This window comes from Mustela lutreola, chromosome 3 (assembly GCF_030435805.1).
Source record: "Mustela lutreola isolate mMusLut2 chromosome 3, mMusLut2.pri, whole genome shotgun sequence".
Lineage (NCBI taxonomy): Eukaryota > Metazoa > Chordata > Mammalia > Carnivora > Mustelidae > Mustela > Mustela lutreola.
Genome location: NC_081292.1, coordinates 139,801,546 through 139,822,829, shown reverse-complemented (window position 1 = coordinate 139,822,829; position 21,284 = coordinate 139,801,546). Strand labels below are relative to the sequence as shown.

Genomic DNA, 21,284 nt, shown 5'->3' with positions numbered 1-21,284 from the left:
TTTGTTGTTTGCTAGGGTCACATTCATATATATGTATACATATATAGCTTTTGTGATGTGGATTTCTACAAACTTCAAAAAGTGCATGCATTTGGGGGCACCTGGGTGGCTCAGTCTGTTCAGCATCCAAATCTTGATAACAACTCAGGTCTTAATTTCAGGGCCATGAGTTCAAGCCCTGTGTTGGGTTCCACACTGGTTGTGGATCCTACTTAAAAAACAACAACAACAACAACAACAAACAAACAAAAAGTGAACACATTTATATCTTGTTCTACATTATCAAAGGAATCTTCATAAAAACACTCTTCTAAGTGTATCTTTGAACATAAAAGGAATACACTTAGGTGAATGGAGGGAAGAGGCAGCAAATGTGCTCAGTGATACTGAGCCCTGGGAAACCCATCAGAGACTTAGAGTATTTCAGAATACAAGAGGCCATGGATTCTAAATTAACTAAAATGCTGAAAAGTAACATCTTTCTGGGGGCCAGATACATCACAAATAATTGTTTTGGACAAGGGTACCGTGGGATAGGAGAGAGGACTTCAGAAGGAACAACTGATTTAGCTTCGACTCTACTAATTGTAACCATCAACGATTCTCTTTTATGATCCTAATTAATAAATTAACATAGAAGTTTATGTAACACAGTAATTTTACAATAATATTGAAGTATGTAAATATTAAACGTATTTGTGTATTAGAGAATTGCTAGGTTTTGTTATGAGTGACTCAATAAGATAGAATTTTTAAAAATAGGTTTCTGATTTATAGTACCAAAATCAAAATCAAAATTAATGAATATTTACAGAACAACTTATAATAATATAATTTATATTAAATTTAAAATAATAAAACCTTTACCACTAAAAGCACATGGTACGAGTATTATTATTTATTACTCTATAAGTTATAGAAAATGGATAATTCATATTTTTGTCCCAATAAAAGGCAAACAAAGTATATCTAGTAGAATACAATTGATTATTGCTCTCTATATAGATCAGTCTTGCCTTTGTTTATAAATGTTATAGCTTTCCATATTGCCCACGTGTATATAGTTCTTTGAATTCTCCTTATAACATTCTATTGGTTCCCTCATTAATTAATGCATTAAGCAAAATACTTGATATGGGTTCATTTTAGATTTGTATAAGTTGGTTTTACCTTCTTTTAGAAATATCCTTTAGGGATGCCTGGGTGGCTCAGTGGGTTAAGCCTCTGCCTTTGGCTCTAGGTCATGGTCTCAGGGTCCTGGGATGGAGCTCTCTGCTCAGCGGGGAGCCTGCTTCCTCCTCTCTCTCTGCCTGCCTCTCTGCCTACTTGTGATCTCTGTCTGTCAAATAAATAAATAAAATCTTTAAAAAAAAAAAAAAGAAAGAAAAGAAAGAAATATCCTTTAGGAGCACCTGGGTAGCTCAGTCGGTTAAGTGTCTAAATCTTGGTTTCAGCTCAGGTCATGATCTCAGGTCATGGTTTCAAGTTCCTCAGATAGAGCCCCACATTGGGCTCTGGGCTGGGTGGGGAGTCTGCTTCTCTCCCTCTTCCCCCTCCCCGCCCCTCCTCCTGCTCAAGTGTGTTCTCTTTCTCTCTCTCTAAAATAAATAATCTTTATAAGAAATAGAAATATCCCTCAACATCTTAATAATAATACCTTAATAGCGCTAATGGTTCACTCTATCTACACAAAAATATACTGAGGACAAGCTTCATGAAGAGTGCTGTGCTGTGCTGAGCATAATAAACAAGTATGGGAACTGACTATCTTCCTAACACTTCCTCACAGAATTCTACCAGTCAAGCTGCAAGGAAATTAGCAAAAGAAGTATTCATATGTATTTTGTTTTTTATCATAATTGGTTCCTGTAACCACAAAGTCATTCTTTTCTGTTTCTTTTGTTGTGGTTATTTTTGTTCTATTTTATGTGACCCATAACAGAAAAATTACTCAACATTGGAAAAGAAGATAGTTCAAGCATTGGAATTTCAACTCCATACATGTTTCAAAGAGTGCAAAAGGTTGTGTTTCAGGAGGGTACTAAAATTACTTATGATTTTTTTTTTTTTCCGAACAAATGCCAAGAACTGTATCTGCTAATAAGTTTTGCCCAGCTTGGAAACCAAACTCAGCCACGTAGTAGGAGAATGCCAGATATACGACAATAAATATTTTTGGCATAGTTTCAAAGCTACATAATGCCAGACATAGACATGTAAAAGTAATGGCAAGAACTACAAAGATTATAAAAGAAATAAAGTCACAGTTCGTAATTCATATGATTATGTTCAATAGCAGGCTTAGACAGCTTTTCACATAATAAGATCCACATGTAAAAGCATCAGCTTATTTTACTCAGAAAAAGATAACAAATACTAAAATGGCTTTTAAAAATAAAGTTTTGTTGAGAGCTTGTAAATGTATTTTTGCAAGCTAAAGGAGAGTCGCCTAAATTGGGTCTTTTTGTTTGTTTCTATTTAGATACCCAACTTTTGCTTCCTTTTGTCACAAGAAAAATTAAGCCAAAAAGGAAAATGGGGTCTCAAAGACTGGACCACCTTTTAAATATTGTCGCTGTAATCAGTATATTAAAACTGGAGTTTAGAGAGAACACCGTTCCCCTAAAATTAAATAAATTATTCATTGCATTTAGAGAAAGGATGAAGGAAATATAGTTGTCAGATGTCAAACCTTAATTTGACTACTGGGTACAGATTATGGGGATCAAAACCAAAGTGACTAAAATAGTCCAAAACAATCCCACTGCATCCTCTGTGGCAAGATGAAGAAAAAGACTATCTAAGGCTGGGTTTTGGTGCAGGTCCTCTAGCAAATACGTTGTGCTACTTGGGTTATTTTATTTTAGACCCAGAGAAATCAAACTCAATTGGGTTTGTAGCAGGGTTGACTTCCAGAGATAAAAGAAGCCCCGTTTTGTGTTTTCCTTCTGTTTAATTTATAGATTAGAAGTGGTTGGCCATCAGGGTGGGCTAATGAAAAGCAAGACTAGGGGAAATGCTAGTGAAAGAAGAATGGAAGAAACCGTAGAATCTGAGATAAACTGTCAGTCCCTTAGGCAAGATAAGCCAGAACACCCCAGTGCCAAGAACAACTAGCTCAGGTTTCAGTTCTCAGTCACAAGCAACTGTGAATTGAGGTTTACTTTTTAAATAGGAATTTTACCAGGATAGAAAAAGAGTAATTTAGTAGGTGAACCAAAAATTGTCACATTTTAAGATTTTATATTCAGTGCAATAAAAATAGGTTGGTTAGTACCGCAGGTCTCTATTGTATTGAATTTCAATTTTGTTGTCTAAAATAATAAAAAGTGCTTTTGTTTCTTTTCAACCCAGTAAAAAGGTATAACGTGGGATAAGTTATGTGGCAGCTCTTATCTATCAACGATAATATAAGAAAAAATAATTTTCTACAAACACGTTATTTCCAAGTTTTGCCTGAAATTTTTAAATACCTCTCTAACAACACAGTATTTATGTCGGATACATGTGTAAAACATCGGTGGAGATATACAATTTTACCTAGAAATGGGTGAAAATGTTTGTTACAAAAAGACATTTTCGGAAGTTCTATCTCCATTCATACGTGGATCCCTTTAATGGATGTGGAGAGTTTTGATTTAGAACTTTTAATAGGCTCGTTTACATTTTGCAAATCTCTACCTTTGAAATAAAAATGCAGTGACCCACCCATCTGCAGACAATTAAGAACAGCAGCCAAGTAAAAAGGGTGGAGAACTTTTAATGGGTGTTTATAGATTGGAAGCACCGACCCCCTTTTAAATGAAAGAGGCCTAAGAAGAAATAGTAAGTGTTAAGGATAACCATGAAATTCATTTAACCCCCCAAGCAGAAGATCTGTTATCAAAGAATTGGCAGGAGCTTTGCCTTCCAACTTAAGGTTCTTAGCTCAAGTACTCAGCAAAAGTACCCAGAAAAGAAATATCTTATTTAGAGGTGTCTTGATTATAATTTCTTAGCTGCTTTAAGGTCAAAACACAAGCCCACAGGAAGACCAACAGTAAGGTATGTGATATAAAAACAAATATTTCCATAAAATCTTTGCCCTAGCAAAAAGAGAAATTCTTAGTAGGTTCAAGGTGGGAATTGTATTTTTTTACAGGAAATACTGGTTAGGCGTTTTATATAGGGGGTTCTGCATTTGTGAAAGGATAATTTGCTCTAAAATATGTGGGCAACCAGCCTAAATTCTCTAATTGAGTAGTTTGCTCATAACCCCAGGCCATTAGGTGAATGTAAACTGTTACAGGCTTAGTAAGAAAATAGTCCCATTAGGATTTTTGTATTTGTATGTGGTTGTGGGTTAGACTAACTGTTTCCAAAATCGTGGATTAATGAAAGGCTCTTTTTTCTGAGTTTGCAAATACTAGCTTTGAAATGCTCAAACTCAACTCAAGGCAAGGATTCTTTTTTTCTGCTGCTGCTGTTGTTGTTGTTGTGGTGTGTGTGTGTGTGTTTACAGTTAAAAAATTTTTACAAGTCTCAGCTATAAGTTCCATTGTTAGTTATCTTGGGAAAATTAGAGGTACTTAATTGACTGGTTGTTAATAAAGGAAAACAGCCATATTTTCATTGATACTGTCATTCAAATACATTGCTCATGTGCCAAAATACCTCTCAATCACTGCCAAGAAACTTGACACACAGAAAATGGGTATGACTTTTCAAAATAAAGACCAGTACAGAAATTCAGGAAATGTGTCTGTATATTTCATTTGGAACTTGTGCGGCCCATAAGCTCATATTTTTGTGAAAAAGAAGACAACTTTATGTGCTGCTTCTTGTGTCCAATCTTGGGCTCCCTTCTCCTAATTGATCTCTGCAGCTAAAGTCTATCTTCTTTCCTATTCGCCAAGTCCTGATATCCTGCGATCATCATATTACCACATTATCATCACATTGTTTCTTACAAAGTGTAGTTTACTGGTATGTCCCAGAGCGGGGGAAAGAAGGAACCCCAAATAGACTGTGCTATTTCTTCAAATTAATAACTGTAAAAGCAAAAGAAACTGAGTCAGAGGAGGAAAATCTCTGACCAAAAATAGCAGATCAATGTAATAGACATATTCAAAATTAAGATAATTCATGAGTCTTTTGCCTGTTCCCATGTCCCTACTGAAATTGGCTCTACTACTAATAAGGTTGTGGGTGCTAATATTATATCAAGTTTTCTTTTAAAAATTGAATTACACAAGCATTTTTCTTAGCAATGAAATAAATAACAAAATCACAGTTAGAGCCCAACACCAATCTCTTACGCCACCTGGAGCAGTCCTTGGCATTTTCATAAGCTGTTTAACTTTTTACTCTGTCAGATTTCCTTTTTTCCATGTTAAAATTTCCTATTTCAAAACATAACGGTATGGCAATAGCATAAATATATGCTAAAAATATATTCTGAAAAATCAGAATAATATGATATGGAAGAAAATCTGTTTAAAAATATATTTTAAAGAAGATACTGCAGCAGAATTGTTCTGAAATGACTTGTGAAATGTGAGAAATTAAACTCGTATACACAGGACTATGTGGGAGAAAAATGGCATTTCAAGAGGACCTTGCTCTACAGTGAAATTATGGCTAAATTGCATGCCTTGAAAGACTGTACTACAGATTTCCAGAATAGTTCAATAGTTTTGAATAGATTTCTTAATAACTTTCTGTAAGATATAACAAAGAGATTGTATTTATTATCTTCTTTGGATTGAGATTGAAGCTATAATACTTGAATAACAAATTTTGGACAAGTTGAGAGAGATTTGCTCAAAGGACTGACAATAAAGGAAATACAAATGGATCCTGGGAACAACCGAATGAAGAAAAAGAATTCATCTTCGAAATTCTTCCCTTAATTCCTTCCTGTCTAAAATAATAATACTATAGAAAGGAAAGACAGTGATTCGTCAGATTCTGTCACAAACCACTTTTTTTTTTAGGATTTTTTTTTTTAAGTAATCTCTACTTAAACATGGGGCTTGAACTTACAACCCCAAGATTAAGAGTTGCACGCTCTGCTGACTGAGCCAGGCAGACGCCCCTCACATACCACTTTACCAATATTTTTAATACCAGCATAACTATGAATTGTGTTAAAAGTAAAATGAAGATAGACGTTTTTGTGGAGAACAATCCCACTTGAAGTGACCAAAAGATACAGTAAAATGTCATTTATAGTGGAGACCTAACAGAGAAAGAAAAATCCGTAAGTATAAACATAAAATCAGAATCTACCTCCTCTGCTTCAAGAGGATTCTAGATGACTTCTCAGAAGAGATGCAGGTAGAACTTTCTAAAAATATTTTATTTATTTATTTGACAGAGAAGGGACAGCGAGAGAGGGAACACAGCAGGGGGAGCGGGAGAGGGAGAAGCAGGCTTCCCGCTGAGCAGGGAGCCCGATATGGGGACCTGAGCCCAAGACAGATGCTTAACGACTGAGCCACGCAGGCTCCCGAAGGTAGAATTTTTAAAGAATAAATGTCCCATCTCTCTTAGTTTCATCTGGCACATACAATACCTTTAATAAACATTTTTTGGACGAATGAGAAAGAAAGAAGAAAAGCAAGGCCATTCTGACACAATATTCTGCGAGAAAGAAAATACTCTGTCTAAATATTTGCTCTTTCGAGTTTACTAAAATACCGTTTAAAACAGGTTTCTGGTAGGTAACTGCTGCAGTTGGGTGAGAGGATTTCATTACAGCGTTCTCTCTCTTTGGTAGATGTTTGATTTTTTCCGTCATCAACATTTAAAAAATGAAAAAGCGGGCTCCTTAAATTTTAGAGATCAGATACATCAGCATGTGCAAAATTCTTATTTAGTAGTCAAAACTTGGAGGTTATTGTGGAATTTCTTCTCTAGGGAAGATTTGGGGGAGGGGGGGTGGATAGCAATGTGGCCTGTGCTCAGCCTAGTGACAATGAGACAAGGAGGCGGAATGAGGCGGAAAGGGAAGCCAGAAGGGAGGGGCGGGGCCGCCCTTTTAAGTATGGTGGCTATTTTAACATTACAAGACGGTTCTGACGCTTCACCACCTCATTAACCTACGTGTCATTCTGAAGTATTTTGCCATGCTCTGATGATTAGAGTCTCACTCGCTAACAACACAACATTTTAAATGCAAGCTCTTCCCTGGAGTCATGGTGAATTAATTTTCAATTAGTTTTCATTAACGAACTTCATTTTTATGGGTCTAATTGCTGTCCCGGCTTCCAGAAATTCAGCACGCACTTTGGTGGGGTGGGAGAGGGACAGCTATGGAGTCAGGAATATCCTGGGTCCTTTCCACAAGACCTTGCTTCAGTCATTGTCCAAGACAAACAAGCAAACAAAAATTAGGTCTAAATGGTAAATCAAACATGTACCAAGAGAACCCATGAATCTTTTCTGGAGTCTTCAGAGGTAAGATGTATTGCTATGCTGCATTTGAGGTTTTTTTGTACCCTGAAACAGGGCTGAAGAAGGGAAAAGATCGGATGGGAGTAGAAAAAAAGCTCTGGGTGCACCACTCTTTCTTTTGCCTTAGGTTCCTCTCCTGGACAAGGCTTATCCAGATTGTCCAGATCCAGACAATATGAGGCCATACCAACTGGCAAATAATTACAAATAAATGTAATGCAGGACGAACTACATAGTAAATTAATGTTCTTGGGTTGTTAATGAAGGACGAGGAGCCTGGGTAACATGACCACAATCCAAAATCATAGCAGCTTCTCAGGAAAAGTGAGATGCTCTTGTGCCAAAAGACTTTTGCTCTTTCCATTTCCATTTTAAAAACCTGCAGCTGAGAGCCGTGAGATACTCACCACCCACCGCCTGAGATATTGTCTTTATAAAATTTAAGAAACATTTTTCTTCCTTGCGATTTTTCCATGAAAAGCTAATTTTGTTGAGAGCTTAATCCTTCACTGTTTGCTCATGGGAGGCACATATTTTAAGGTACACAGTGATTTTAGAATTATAAAAAGGTATTTAATTCCGTCTTGTTCCTCTGACTCAAAAATAAAACTTGGAGCCCCTGCCTGGCTCAGTCAGTAGAACATGCCACTCTCAATCTCAGGGTTGTGAGTTCAAGCCCCACATTGGGTGTAGAAATTACTTAAAAAATAAAATCTTTAAAAACCAACAAATAAATAAAGCTTGTCTCTTAGTTGATGGTGTTGATTCTTCCCTTCCCAATGAAATGATTATTTCAGCTTGCTTTCAGTAGGTATTTATTGAATGCTGATTTATTCATAATACTGAGATCTTCAAGAACATATCTTAAAAAAAGATAATACTGAGATCTTCAAGAACATATCTTAAAAAAAGATAAAAGCAAAAAACCAGAAGGTGGAGTCCTGTTCTGGTGAAGTCATAAAGTAGTTGAATGATGAAAGAGGAGCGTGAAACTATGGAACAGTGACAAAACAGATCAATAAGTACAAAACAATGCAGTAGAAATTATAAGGGGAAGTGCCCATGGCATGTAAAATAAAGCAAATTATCATGGCTGGTTTTTTTATTGTCTTTATTTCCTTTTTTCATCAGAAGCAGTTTCTCTGCATTGCTGATCATTTCTTGTCAAACCCAAGATTACACGTCTTCTCAAATGAGTGTATCAGGGTGTCTGGCAGGTTCAGTCAGCGGAGCAAGTGATTCTTGAATTCGAGGTTGTAAGTTCGAGCCCCACATTGGGTGTAGAGATTACTTTAAAAAATAAGATAAACTAAAACAAAATCTAAGAAATTAAAAATAAAAAAATAAATGAGTGGTATCTTCTAGACAGAAGCATTTCCTGGCATTCAGTTCTTTGCCTACAGAAAGGTATAAAAATAAAATTGGGGATCTTGCATGATGGTGTGCAGACTTCCACAAAAGTCTGCAGAAACTAGAAATGTGAAATTCTTAACTGTGTAAGTGACTTTTAAAGATCTGGAACTTCACAGTGCAAATTAGAATCCAATCTATAAAAATAGAAAAAGAATGATCAATAATAAAACTGAAATCATGTGCAGGAACAAAACAAACCCTCAAAAGAAATAAGTGGCCCATTAGTTAATGTGATGAATTAAGGACAATTTGTCAAAGCATTTAGAGATGTTTTGTCTTTAAGAAATACTGCCTCACTGCTGACGAATTTCAGATCTGGAGTCTGATGCTGGTGTAGTAGAAAGAGCTTAGAGTTTACAGTTCTACAGACCGGAATTAATTCTATTTCTGATGTTAGGAACAGATGCTTGTGTGAGTTTCTTAACTTCTCTGAGCCTCAGTTTTATTATTGGTCAAGTACAAGTAGTAATAATGCCTACGTTAGAAGGATTTTTCTGAGGTTTCATTGGAATGACTCATATAAAAGGTTTTGCACATGGTAAGCACTCAAGAAAAAGGAACTATTGCTGTGATAGAGACTCAAGTAAACATTTGGAAGCCAGAAAGGCTCTAGGAGGATAAGGAGTTACCTTAAATGCTATCCCAGTGGAGAACATAAAATATCTTCATTGAAAATCACTTATATAAAAAAAAAAAAAAAAAAGAAAATCACTTATAAATTGGGATACATTATCAATGAGAATGATGTGACTGTCATCAGTCAGACTGCTTGGTAATCAGTTCAATGCACTGATGGCATGTCCTTGGTTTCCAAATATCTCAACTTTTGGCACAAAACTCTAATATTTAATATTAATTTGCCTTCATAATTCCACAGAAATGCCAGATTACTGGGTTCTACCTATTGGGTTCTACCTAACTCTCTACCTATCTACCTACCTACCTACCTGCCTAACTCTCCTACCTAAACGCTTCTGAGTTTAAAAATAAATAAATAAATAATATTGATGTCCTGTGTCTTCCTGTAAATACAATATAAGTGGATCTATCGAGTGTGATTAGGTCAGTTGGGAAAATAAACTTCCCCATAGCTGTGTACCTGTTTTGTACATGCTCTAACATGGCAAATGTCAACCCCCTTTAAAGAACCACTGGGAAATTAGACTGTAAGTACATTTTCCTAAACTCAACATAATAATACATTTTCTCACATGATCCATGTTTTCCCAAAACATTAAAGGACTTTTTAGGGAGTCTCTCATTTTAGTCATAATGTTCTTATAAGGTAGATGATTTTTATGACTTTCATTTTTTTAAGACACAACTGTACCATCATAGCTGGAAGTCAAACAGTATTACCATAAAAAGACAATGAGAGAGGGGCGCCTGGATGGCTCAGTAGGTTGGAGCCTCTGCCGAAGCTCTCTGCTCCATGGGGAGCCTGCTGCCTCCTATCTCTCTGCCTACTTGTGACCTCTCTCTCGGTCAAATAAGTAAATAAAATCTTAAAAAAAAAAAAAAAAAGACAATGAGAGAGAATGAGAGAATTGAGTAAAACTGTAATTCTGACTCTGCAAGATACTTTTAAAAAATAAATCATCTTACCTGGGGTAAAAGAACAGAATGTTCTTGCCTCCCATCTTAGCCTTGGAAAATGTTAACTATTTCACTTTTGTTTTTTGGGAAGAGTAAGACATGTACTACAGAGTTTCAAAATTTTTAAGGCTCAAAAGAATATGCTCCCCACACTGATCTCCAAATTAAACTTGGAGCGCAGATGATAAATTTAATATTACAGTGATTTTACCTGATGTATAGACAACAGGCGATGGATAGATCGAATTTACTTCTGACTTAATAATGTAGTATATATTATATTCTACATTGCATTTTATATTATACTACCAGTTAATAATGTAGCATATGAAATCAGACGTAAATTAAGAAATAGAACATAAGTTCCTGCAAGTCGTTTGTGACTTTGAGTTTTGAAAAAAATATGTAACGTAAAAGTCTCCATTGTGCTTTAAAAAGACCATTAGGAAAAGTTATGAAAACCATTTCACTAAGAGTGCTATTTATATAAAGTCGAAGGAGAACTGAAGAAAATACTGGGAGATCCTACCCAGCCAGACCCAAATAACCAGAATTCTTTGTCGTCATAGACAGAAATTACTTATGTTTCTGTAAATGGACCGAAGACACTACAGGACGCAAGTTACTTTGGAAGCACAAAGCAATACAACTGTTAGACTTAATCTTGATATCAAAGTCACCTTATAGTATCCGATTTCCTTGAAATGTATGATTCAGAATGAAAGGTTTTGTAGGTGTGACAATTGTTCTGTTACCCAGAATATTAAATTAATCATAATATTTCACTCTCCTCAACTTCTTTAAAAAGAGTAGTTCCTTTAAATTTCACATGGAACTAAGAGAACGTGAAGCAAGACGGTAAGACGATCTTTACCTATACGGAGCTATGACTAAGACCTCAGTCTCTCCTCATTCTTGACTGCATTATTACTAATATTGTCTTAGTATACTGAGCCACTTTATTCTTTTGTTGTTCCTAATTAATATAACTCATATTATCAGACAGTCAGATGTTTCTTAATAGATTTTGATTCCAAAAACACAATATCTTAAAAGCATACAAATACGTTTCAAGTGACTAAAGCACAGCTATGAAGATATTTTCTACAAGGAAAAATACTTGAAGTAAACGCAAGTAATTGTGTCAAGATATCATAAATGCACATTGGGCATTTATGGCACTCAGTTTTATAAGTTAACAATTTAATACCATTTACTGGTTTTTTTTTTTTTACGTAATTTCTTCAGAGCTAGTTACCTCCCCTTTTTACACCCATTTTAATAATTATGCATTGTACCTGGTTTGAATAACTGCCTTAAAATGTCTCTCCCTGAATCTAATTTGGAAAGTAAATTATTAACACAGAACACTGTTGTAGAGGTTCCTACTGAAAATTTAGAAAAAGTGTTTTACGTAGGCTTTGCATTGAGTTTTTTTTTTTTTTATTAAAATCTTTTTTTTTTTTTAATTTATTTGACAGAGAGAAATCACAAGTAGATGGAGAGGCAGGCAGAGAGAGAGAGGGGGAAGCAGGCTCCCTGCTGAGCAGAGAGCCCGATGTGGGACTCGATCCCAGGACCCTGAGATCATGACCTGAGCCGAAGGCAGCGGCTTAACCCACTGAGCCACCCAGGCGCCCCTGCATTGAGTTTTTAAAATGTTTCAAGCATACTATATTATTCCATTATTAACTTCAATTTTTTAATATTTATATGCGTCAACATTGAAATATTTGTCTTGACAGACAGAAACCAAAGGAAGCAAGGAAATGCACAATTAAACCAGAAAGACACCGTGTCATCCAATACTCAGACACCACAAGGTATGTTAAGGGAGCCATTAAAAAAGCATTCCATCGTGTTACAGTGACATATGGTAGGCTTCCAGAATTAGCAGAGTATTTTGCTGCCTGAAGGCTTGTATGGCCCTCTTACTAGCTGCTGGGAAGGGTGTAAGTTGTTTGTTTAGGGGTTTTTTTGTTTGTTTGTTTGTTTGTTTGTTTTTTGCAGAAGGAACACTTAAAATGTCTTCTGTGTTTTGATAAGTGCTTTTGGGAGTTTATGAAGCGTGAATCTCTTCCAGATATGTGATTCTGGTTTAAAAAAAAAAAAACACTCAGAAATCACATATTTTTGTTTGTTTGTTTTCTTCCCAGCTCTCACCTCTGCTCCAGGCCTAATCATTTCTCCGTGTTGATTGGAGTAGCCTCCCCGCTCTCTTCCTCTCAGCCAACTTGCATTTTTTTAAAAAAAAAGATGTTTTTAAAGTAGATTAGGGAAGCCATAAACCTGTTTCATTCTGATATGGGTCGCTCATGCCTGATCTAATAGGTTGTGAGCTCCCCCTTGACCTTTCATGGATGCAGCCGTCCCCAGTTTTGTTGAAGACCCACGGGGTTCGCTCTGCCTTAGCACATCCTTGACACCCACGATGTCACTAGAGTCCCTGTCTCTTAACTTCAGCTTTATAAAATATTCAGTTTATGCCCTAGAATGTGTTCACTATATAAATCAGATTTCAGTAGGTTTCCCAAATATGGAATGTGTTTCTAAACCATCAGGAAGAACACAGAATCTCATCTCAAGCTTTACATAGGCAGGTCACTGTGTGGCACTGACTGTTTTCAAAATGAAATGAAGGTTTTTACAGTCATATCAATTCAACCTCACTGTCCATGTGTACACTTTCTAAATATGAATTAGGATACTCTGAAGCTTCAATAAACTGGGGTGGGGACTCCTCTTCCAAACCTCCACCACTACCATCTGTGTCTAAAGCATCTATTGGCTATTTGTTCTACCAGATATCAGATTTCTTTCCAAGGGTGTTCTTTTTAGATTTTTGGAGGAGAAGGCAGTGATACTTAGCTCGATGCCCCTGACTTACCCCCAAAGGGGTCAAAGGGCAGGACATATTTTGAGGTCAATTACTCTGTCTCTGATTTAGAGGGACCCTAGTTGCACAATCTTCAAGGCACAAATGGTAAAAGGGTTTTCCTGTGCCCAAAGTCACTGACACCACACAGTGAGAGATCCCAGCCCTGCTGAATTCCTTCCTCACATGGTGTAGCGAGACAAAGCACAGACACAAGATCACCAGGCAGAGGATAGCTGCAGTGTTGTTCGCTGCCTTCAGCTGACTTTCTCCTCCTGGAGCCAAGGGGGAAGACTCAGTTGTAACATGTTTAAGAACACAGGCACTGAGTTTAGGTAGTCTGGGTTCAAATTTCACACATTTCCAGCTGTATGATTCTGAGCAAGTTAATTAAGCTTAACTTTCTGCTCCATAAACTAGAGTTAATGACCGTATCCACTTCATAGAGCTTTAGTGCCATAATGTGAGTCAAGCACCTAGCGTGTGGGTAGCACCAAGTAAATGTTGGTTATTATTATTTCATTCATTCATTTAACAAATACTGAATACCTACAACAAAGCATTTTATGGATGGAGAACTGTGGCACAAAAATCTTGGGCAGTTATCCAAAGTTATTGTCGAAATAACAGTGGGACACAGATTGTCCTAATGTCTGTTTTTATCTCACCAGGCTAAGCTGCCTCTCTTAATGGGATATTAAAAACCCAACCTAGATTTGGGAAACAGTCAGAAGCTTCTCTAAAAATGAAACATTTTAATGAAAAACTTATTTCTTATTTTTGTTTTGGGCAGGGTGTAATGATTTCAAACATGTCTGTGGAGTTATCATGAGCAGAACAAAATAAGCTGGGGTATGAAAGCAACCCATTATAAAATGCCAACAGATCCTCTGGCTATACAAAAATATTTCTCACTGCTTTGCCTGTATCTTGCAATTCTAGAAAATATGCCTTGTTGTGAAGGAAGGACCAAGATTTTTATTTCTTTAATTGTATATATTGTCTTTATTTTTTCATATAATGAGATTCTTATAAATTTTAATCAGTACTATTTATAATATACAAATTATCAATAAGAATCTTGCCATACAACGACGTGCTTGGAACTAGAGGATATTATGCTAAGCAAAATAAGTCAATCAGAGGAAGACAATTATTATATGATCTCACTGATATGAGGAATTTGAGAAACAAGACAGAGGATCATAGGGGAAGGGAGGGAAAAATGAAACAAGATGAACCAGAGAGGGAGACAAACCATAAGAGACTCTTAAGCATAGGGAACAAACTGAGGGTTGCTGGAGGGGCAGGGAGTGGGGGATGGGGTAACTGGATGATGGACCTTAAGGAGGGATTGTGATATAATGAGCACCGGGTGTTATATAAGACTGATGACTCACAGGCCTATACCTCTGAAACAAGTAATACATTATGTGTTAATTAATTAAATTAAATAAATAAAGGAAAATAATCAATAAGGACAAACAGTGGGTGAAAGGCAGAAAAAGAAAGTGTCCTGTGTGGGTGCCTCGGTCGCTCAGTGGGTTAAATAAAGGCTCTGCCTTTGGCTCAGGTCATGATCCCAGGGTCCTGGGATCGAGCCTGCATCGGGCTCTCTGCTCAGCAGGGAGCCTGCTTCCTCCTCTCTCTCTGCCTGCCTTTCTGCCTACTTGTGATCTCACTTTCTGACAAATAAATAAATAAAACCTTTAAAAAAGAAATTAAAAAAAGAAAAAGAAAAAGAAAGTGTTCTGTGAATTGATTTTCCCAAGTGAATGCTTACCCCCAGAGATTGCCTAATAAAATGAAGTTATTATATTAAATACATTAACTCACCTCCACCCTACCAAATGCCAATTTTAGATTCCCTACTGAAGAAATATGACTTAAACCTTTAATTTTCATATCACTACTACTGAATTGAAAATTTTGGGCTCTGTAAATTTGTAATACTGTATAAAATGTAATACTGGATAAAAGACTATAAAATGAAATCAAATCAGATTAAAGTTCTTCACATATTCTAGTAGGAGACTAAACATATGATACTTTGGTTATTTCTGCACAACAATGCAAAAATATATTTATGTTAAAGAGTAATAAAATCAGGGGCACCTGGCTGGCTCAATCAGTGAAGCATGAGACTTCTGATCTTGAGGTTGTAAGTTTGAGTCCCACATTAGGTGCAGAGATTACTTAAAAATAAAATCTTAAAAAAAAAAAAGTGTTGGGAGCATCTCAGTGGCTTAGTCGGTTGGGCATCCAGCTCTTGATTTCAGCTCTGGTCATGGTCTCAGGGTCGTGAGATTGAGCCCTATTTCACGCTCCATACTCAGTGAGGAGTCTGCTCAAGATTCTTTCCCCTCCCCCTTCTTCCTCCTCCTCTGCTCCCCTGCTCCCTCTCTCTCTCTCAAATAAATAAATAAATAAATCTTTTTTTTTTAAGTGATAAAATCAATAACCAGTTAATGTAGTCACTAAAACACTTCAAGGCCAATCCAGCAATGAGAATTGTTTCCTGCTGAAAGCATAGAAAGTAATTACCTTAAGACTATCCAAATAATTTAACCAAATTTAATTAATGCTCTCTAGGTGGATTTTCCAAACATCTCCAACCAGAATGCTGAGGTTTGATGAGATAGGGTAGACGCACATTTCATGATATGAAGATTTCAAAGTGTTAAGCTTGATTTTTCTTAAAGCCCTCTAATCGAAAACTACACCAAAATTAATATGAAAATAAATTTTGAAACAGCCAGGGATCAAAATGTATATTTTGTATGACAGCAGTTCTACTGCTGTATAGAGACCTCTTTATAGCTTCAGTTCCACGATCGTGTGTTTCTGATACGGAAAATGTATTATAAGAAAAACAAGATAGTCTCGGTCTGTGTAAGTGCATTGAAAATGTGTTCTTGATAGATACCTTGAGATATACTTTGATATACCTTGATAATTTGAAAAGGTGAGAATGAATGTTTTTGCAAATGACAAGACTTTTTACATGAAACTAGCATTGACAGTGTCATTTACAGTAGCAGTTACTCTTTTGATTCATGTAATTCTGGAGTGTCTGTGGCAAATGGCACTGGTCAGTTTGGGGTCACACCGCAGCACAGCTCTGAGCTTAGTATTCACGTTTATGTTCCCTCTCCCCTGATACAATAGCAATTTTGAAACCGATCAAAGTAAGATTTCTCCTTCCTGAAGAGGAGTTGGGATGAATCCATCCATTCATTGCACACATTTTTACAGTGACTATTATATGCCAGCTAGGGACCCATGCAAGAGAAAACTTCATGGTCCCTGCTCTCACCTAGCTTAGACCCTAGTGGAGGAGTCAGGCCTTTAACAAATAATCACACAAATAAGTGTATAATTTAAAGGTAATAAGTGTTACGAAAGAAAACTGTAGGTACCTTGAGCTAGAAGAGAAAGACTCTAATTTATAGTTTGGGAGATCAGGGAAAGCCTCTTTGCTTAGCAGCTTCCATCTCTCTACCTGGACAAAAGCCAGCTTGAAAATAAAGCCAATATACAAGAGAGGGAAGAACCAGGATAATCACAGTGAAATGAAGCCTTGGTGGAATGTTAAATTACGGAATAAACCAATGCCTGGTCCATCCAATTTAGGTTTTTGTTAATGGCTACCAAAAGCATTCTGCTACAGGCAAAGGGAATTCTTGACACAGAAAATAGCCTACATGAAAACCCTAATGCTGGAAAGAAGGTGATACAATGTTAGATACTTCTTACTTCCAGCACAGATCCATTCCTTCCCCCTTAACGACACACATCTATGCTTACACTGTTTTCTCTGCCTCTGGTGCTTTTCACACCTACAATCGGCCTACCTATCAAATCCTACCCATCCTTCAAAATTGTGTTTAAGTACCCCCTCCTTCTCCACTAGGTCTCTAACCATTTTTACTCAAAAGAATTTACCCTTTCTTCTTCCTGATCATAGCCAACTTTGTCCAGTTTTAACTTCAGCATCTGCTGTATCACTCAACCTCCCTCTCAACCTGTTCTCTAAGGCACTTTTGCATGGACATGCCTTCGCCCAGCATATTTCATACTTCCTAGACCTGGAATGAACTTCCTCTTACACCATCTATTGAAATCCCACATATCCTTCAGTCATCTCTAATGCCACCTTCCTTGGAAAGCTTTCTCTAATTGTCTCATAGAACATAAACATTATCTATTTCTCTTACTAGGCTCTCCTTCCTTAAAGAGAGGGACCACTTTTTATTAACTTTGAGTTCCAAATGCATACATTCCTGCAACAGAGTAGATACTAAAGAAAAATTCTTATTGAATGAATAAGTGACCAAAAAGATGGATGGAAGAAGAGATGGAAAGATTCTTTTAAATATATACTTTTATATGTATGGAAGTTCTTAGAAAAAGGAACCTCTAATTTTTTAATCCTGTTAGTATATAGAATACACATATAGAAACTAAATATAAATATTTTTTAAAGATTTTATTTATTGGGGCACCGGGTGGCTCAGTGGATTTAAGCCTCTGCCTTCAGCTTAGGTCGATTTCAGGATCCTGGGATCTAGTGCCACATCAGGCTCTCTGCTCAGCAGGGAGCCTGCTTCCACCTCTCTCTGCCTAATTGTGATCTCTGTCTGTCAAATAAACAATAAATAAAATCTTTTAAAAAAAAAGATTTTATTTATTTATTTGACAGAGACACAGCGAGAGAGGGAACAGAGGCAGGGGGAATGGGAGAGGAAGAAGCAGACTTCCGGTCGAGGAGGGAGACCGATGTGAGGCACGATCCCAGAACCCTGGAATCATGACCAGAGCCAAAGGCAGACACTTAATGACTGAGCCACCCAGGAGCCCCTAAATACAAATATTTTTGAATGAAAAAAAAATGAGATGATAGAATTTAAAATAATCAGAAGTATGGGAATTTAAGCAAATGTTTGATTTCTTCCTTCCTTTTTTCTTTCTTTCTTTTATTTTTTAGTTTTGTCTAACTAGAAGCCATATAAAGTCATTTAGCCACATTTCCTTTAATACCAAAAATTAAGCACATTCTTTGCTTATGACATAAATCATCAGAGCCATTACTAAAGCCACTGATGTACAAGGATAGGGAGCTAATAGAAACCAGAAGTGTTGTTCATGTGGTTAAGCACTAAATTTTGGTGAATTGCATTTAAATAGCAAATTGCCTCAGCTGTAAATACTGGACTGAAAGAACTAAAGACCCATGCTTAATTCTTTTTATGAAATGTTCTCTTGAATTGGCAAATAGAATTTCACAGTGAGAATGTCTTTCCATGGATCACACTAGAAACTTAATTGCTTTGTCATTCTCTTTAAAGTAAGTACCTCAAAATTTCAAGTTAGTTTAAGGTTTTGGGACCACTCACACAGTATTTGGTGAGAATATAATTGATACAGATTTTTTGAATGACAATTTGACATTATCTACCAAAATATGCATAACCTTTGACCCATTGAATCTTCTAGGACTGCATACCAAATTTAAAAAAAAAAAAAACTCACACTAGAATACAAAGAAATACTTCTGAATGTCTGAAAATTTCCATAAGACAGAGTTTTTTAACTATAATCATAGCTCATTTTATTATGCTTTGCTTTATTGCATTGAGCAGATATTGTATTTTTTACAAATTGAAGTTTGGCACCCCCTTAGGTTGCACAAGTCTGTCAGGGTCATTTTTCCAACAGCATTTGCTCACTTCATGTCTTTGTGTTCCATTTTGGTAATTCTCACAATATTTTTAACTTTTTCATTATTATTATATTGATTATAGTGACCTGTGATCAGGGATCCTTGATGTTACTATTGCAAATGCTTTGGGGTGCCACAAGCCACACCCGTAGAAGACAGCGAACCAAATCAATAAATGTTTTGTGTATTTAACTGCTTCACCAGCCCACCATTCCTCACTCTCTCTCCCTCTCCTCAGGCCTTCTTATTTCCTGAGTCACAACAATACTGAAATTAAACCAATTAATAACCCTACAGTGGCCTTTAAGTGTCCGAGTGAAAAGAAGAGTCACACATCTCTCACTTTAAATCAAAAGCTAGAAATGATTAAGCTTAGAGAGGAAGGCATGTCCAAAAGCTAAGATAGGCTGAAAACCTCTTGTACCGGTTAGCCAAGCTATGAACGTAAAGGACAAGTTGTTGAAGGAAATTAGAAGTGCTTCTCCAGTGAACACAAGAATGATAAAGAGAAACAACTTTATTGCTGATATGGACAAAGTCCAAGTGGTCTGGACAAAAGATCAAACCAGCCACAACCTTCCCTTAAGTCAAAGCCTAATCCACAGCAAGGTCCTAACTTTCTTCAAGTCTCTGAAGCTTGGGAGAGATGAGGAAGCTGCAGGAGAATTAGAAGCTAGCAGCGTTGGTTCATGAGGTTTAAGGAAAAAAAAAAAAACCATCTCCACATCATAAAAATGCAAGGGAAGTAGCAAATGCTGATGTAGAAGCTGCAGCAAGTTCGCCAGAAGGATCCAGCTCAGATCATCCATGAAAGTGGCCACACTACACAGCAGATGTCCAAAATAGATGAAACAGTCTTCTGCTGGAAGAAGATCCCATCTAGAACTTTCATAGCTAGAGAGGAGAAGCCAACCCCTGGCTTAAAAGCTTCAAAGGACAGGCTGTCTCTCTTGTTAGGGGCTAAAGGAGCAGGTGACTTGAAATTGAAGCCAGTGCTCATTTACCATTCTGAAAATCCTAGAGCTCTTAAGAATTATGCTCAATCTACTCTGCCTGTGCTCTAATGGGACGGCAAAGCCTGTGAATGACAACACATCTCTTCATCAATGTGGTTTACTGATTATTTTAAGCCCACTGCTGAGACCTACTGCTCAGAGACAAAGACTCCTTTCAAAGTGTGACTGCACATTGGCAATGCACCTGGTCACCCAAGAGCTCTGATGGAGATGTATAATGAGATGAATGTTTTCATGCCAGCTAACACAGCATCCCTTCTGCAGCCCATGGATCAAGGAGTCATTTTGAATTTCAAGTCTTATTATTTAAGAAATACATTTCATAGGCTAGAGCTGCCACAGATAGTGATTCCTCTGATGAATCTGGGCAAAGTAAATTGAAAACCTTCTGGAAAAGATTCATCATTCTAGATGCCATTAAGAACATTTGTGATTCATGGGAAGAGGCCAAAATAGCAATATTAACAGGAGTTTGGAAGAAGTGATTCCAACCTTCATGAGTAAATTTGAAGAGATCAAGACTTCAGTGGAGGAAGTAACTGCAGATGTGGTAGAAATAACAAGAAAACCAGAATGAGAAGTGGAGCCTAGGGGCTCAATGGGTTAAGCCTCTGCCTTCGGCTCAGGTCATGATCCCAGGGTCCTGGGACTGAGCCCCATGTAGAGCTCCCCGCTGAGTAGGGAGTCTGCTTCTCCCTCTGCCTCTACCACAACTCCCTACTCATGCATTAATAAATAAATAAAATCTTAAAAAAAAAATAGAGCCTGGGGCACCCGATTGACTCAGTCAGTAGAGCATGTGACTCTTGATCTCAGGGTTCATGGTACTTGATCTCAAGTACCATGTTGAGTGTAGAGATTCCTTAAAAACAAAATCTTAAGAAGAAAAAGGGGAGCCTGCAGATGTGACTGAATCGTTACAATCTCATGATAAAACATGAACAGATGGGGAATTGCTTCTTATAGATGAGGAAAGGAAGTGGTTTCTTGAGATGGAAACTACTTCTGGTAAAGATGCTGTGAAGACCGTGGAAATAACAACAAAAGATTTAGAATATTATCTAAACTTGTTGATTACCTAAACTAGTTGATAAAGCAGCAGTGGCATTTGAGAGGATTGACTGAAATTTTGAAAGAAATTCTACCAGGGGCAAAAATGCTATCAGATAGCATTGCAGTCTATGGAGAAATTATTCATGAAAGGAAGTGTCAATTGATGGAGTAA

General features: G+C 36.9%; 1 pseudogene; it reads left to right on the top strand.

Moving 5' to 3' along the window:
* The window catches only part of LOC131827931 (tigger transposable element-derived protein 1-like), a 49,153-nt pseudogene extending 27,869 nt beyond the window's left edge, over window positions 1-21,284 (top strand).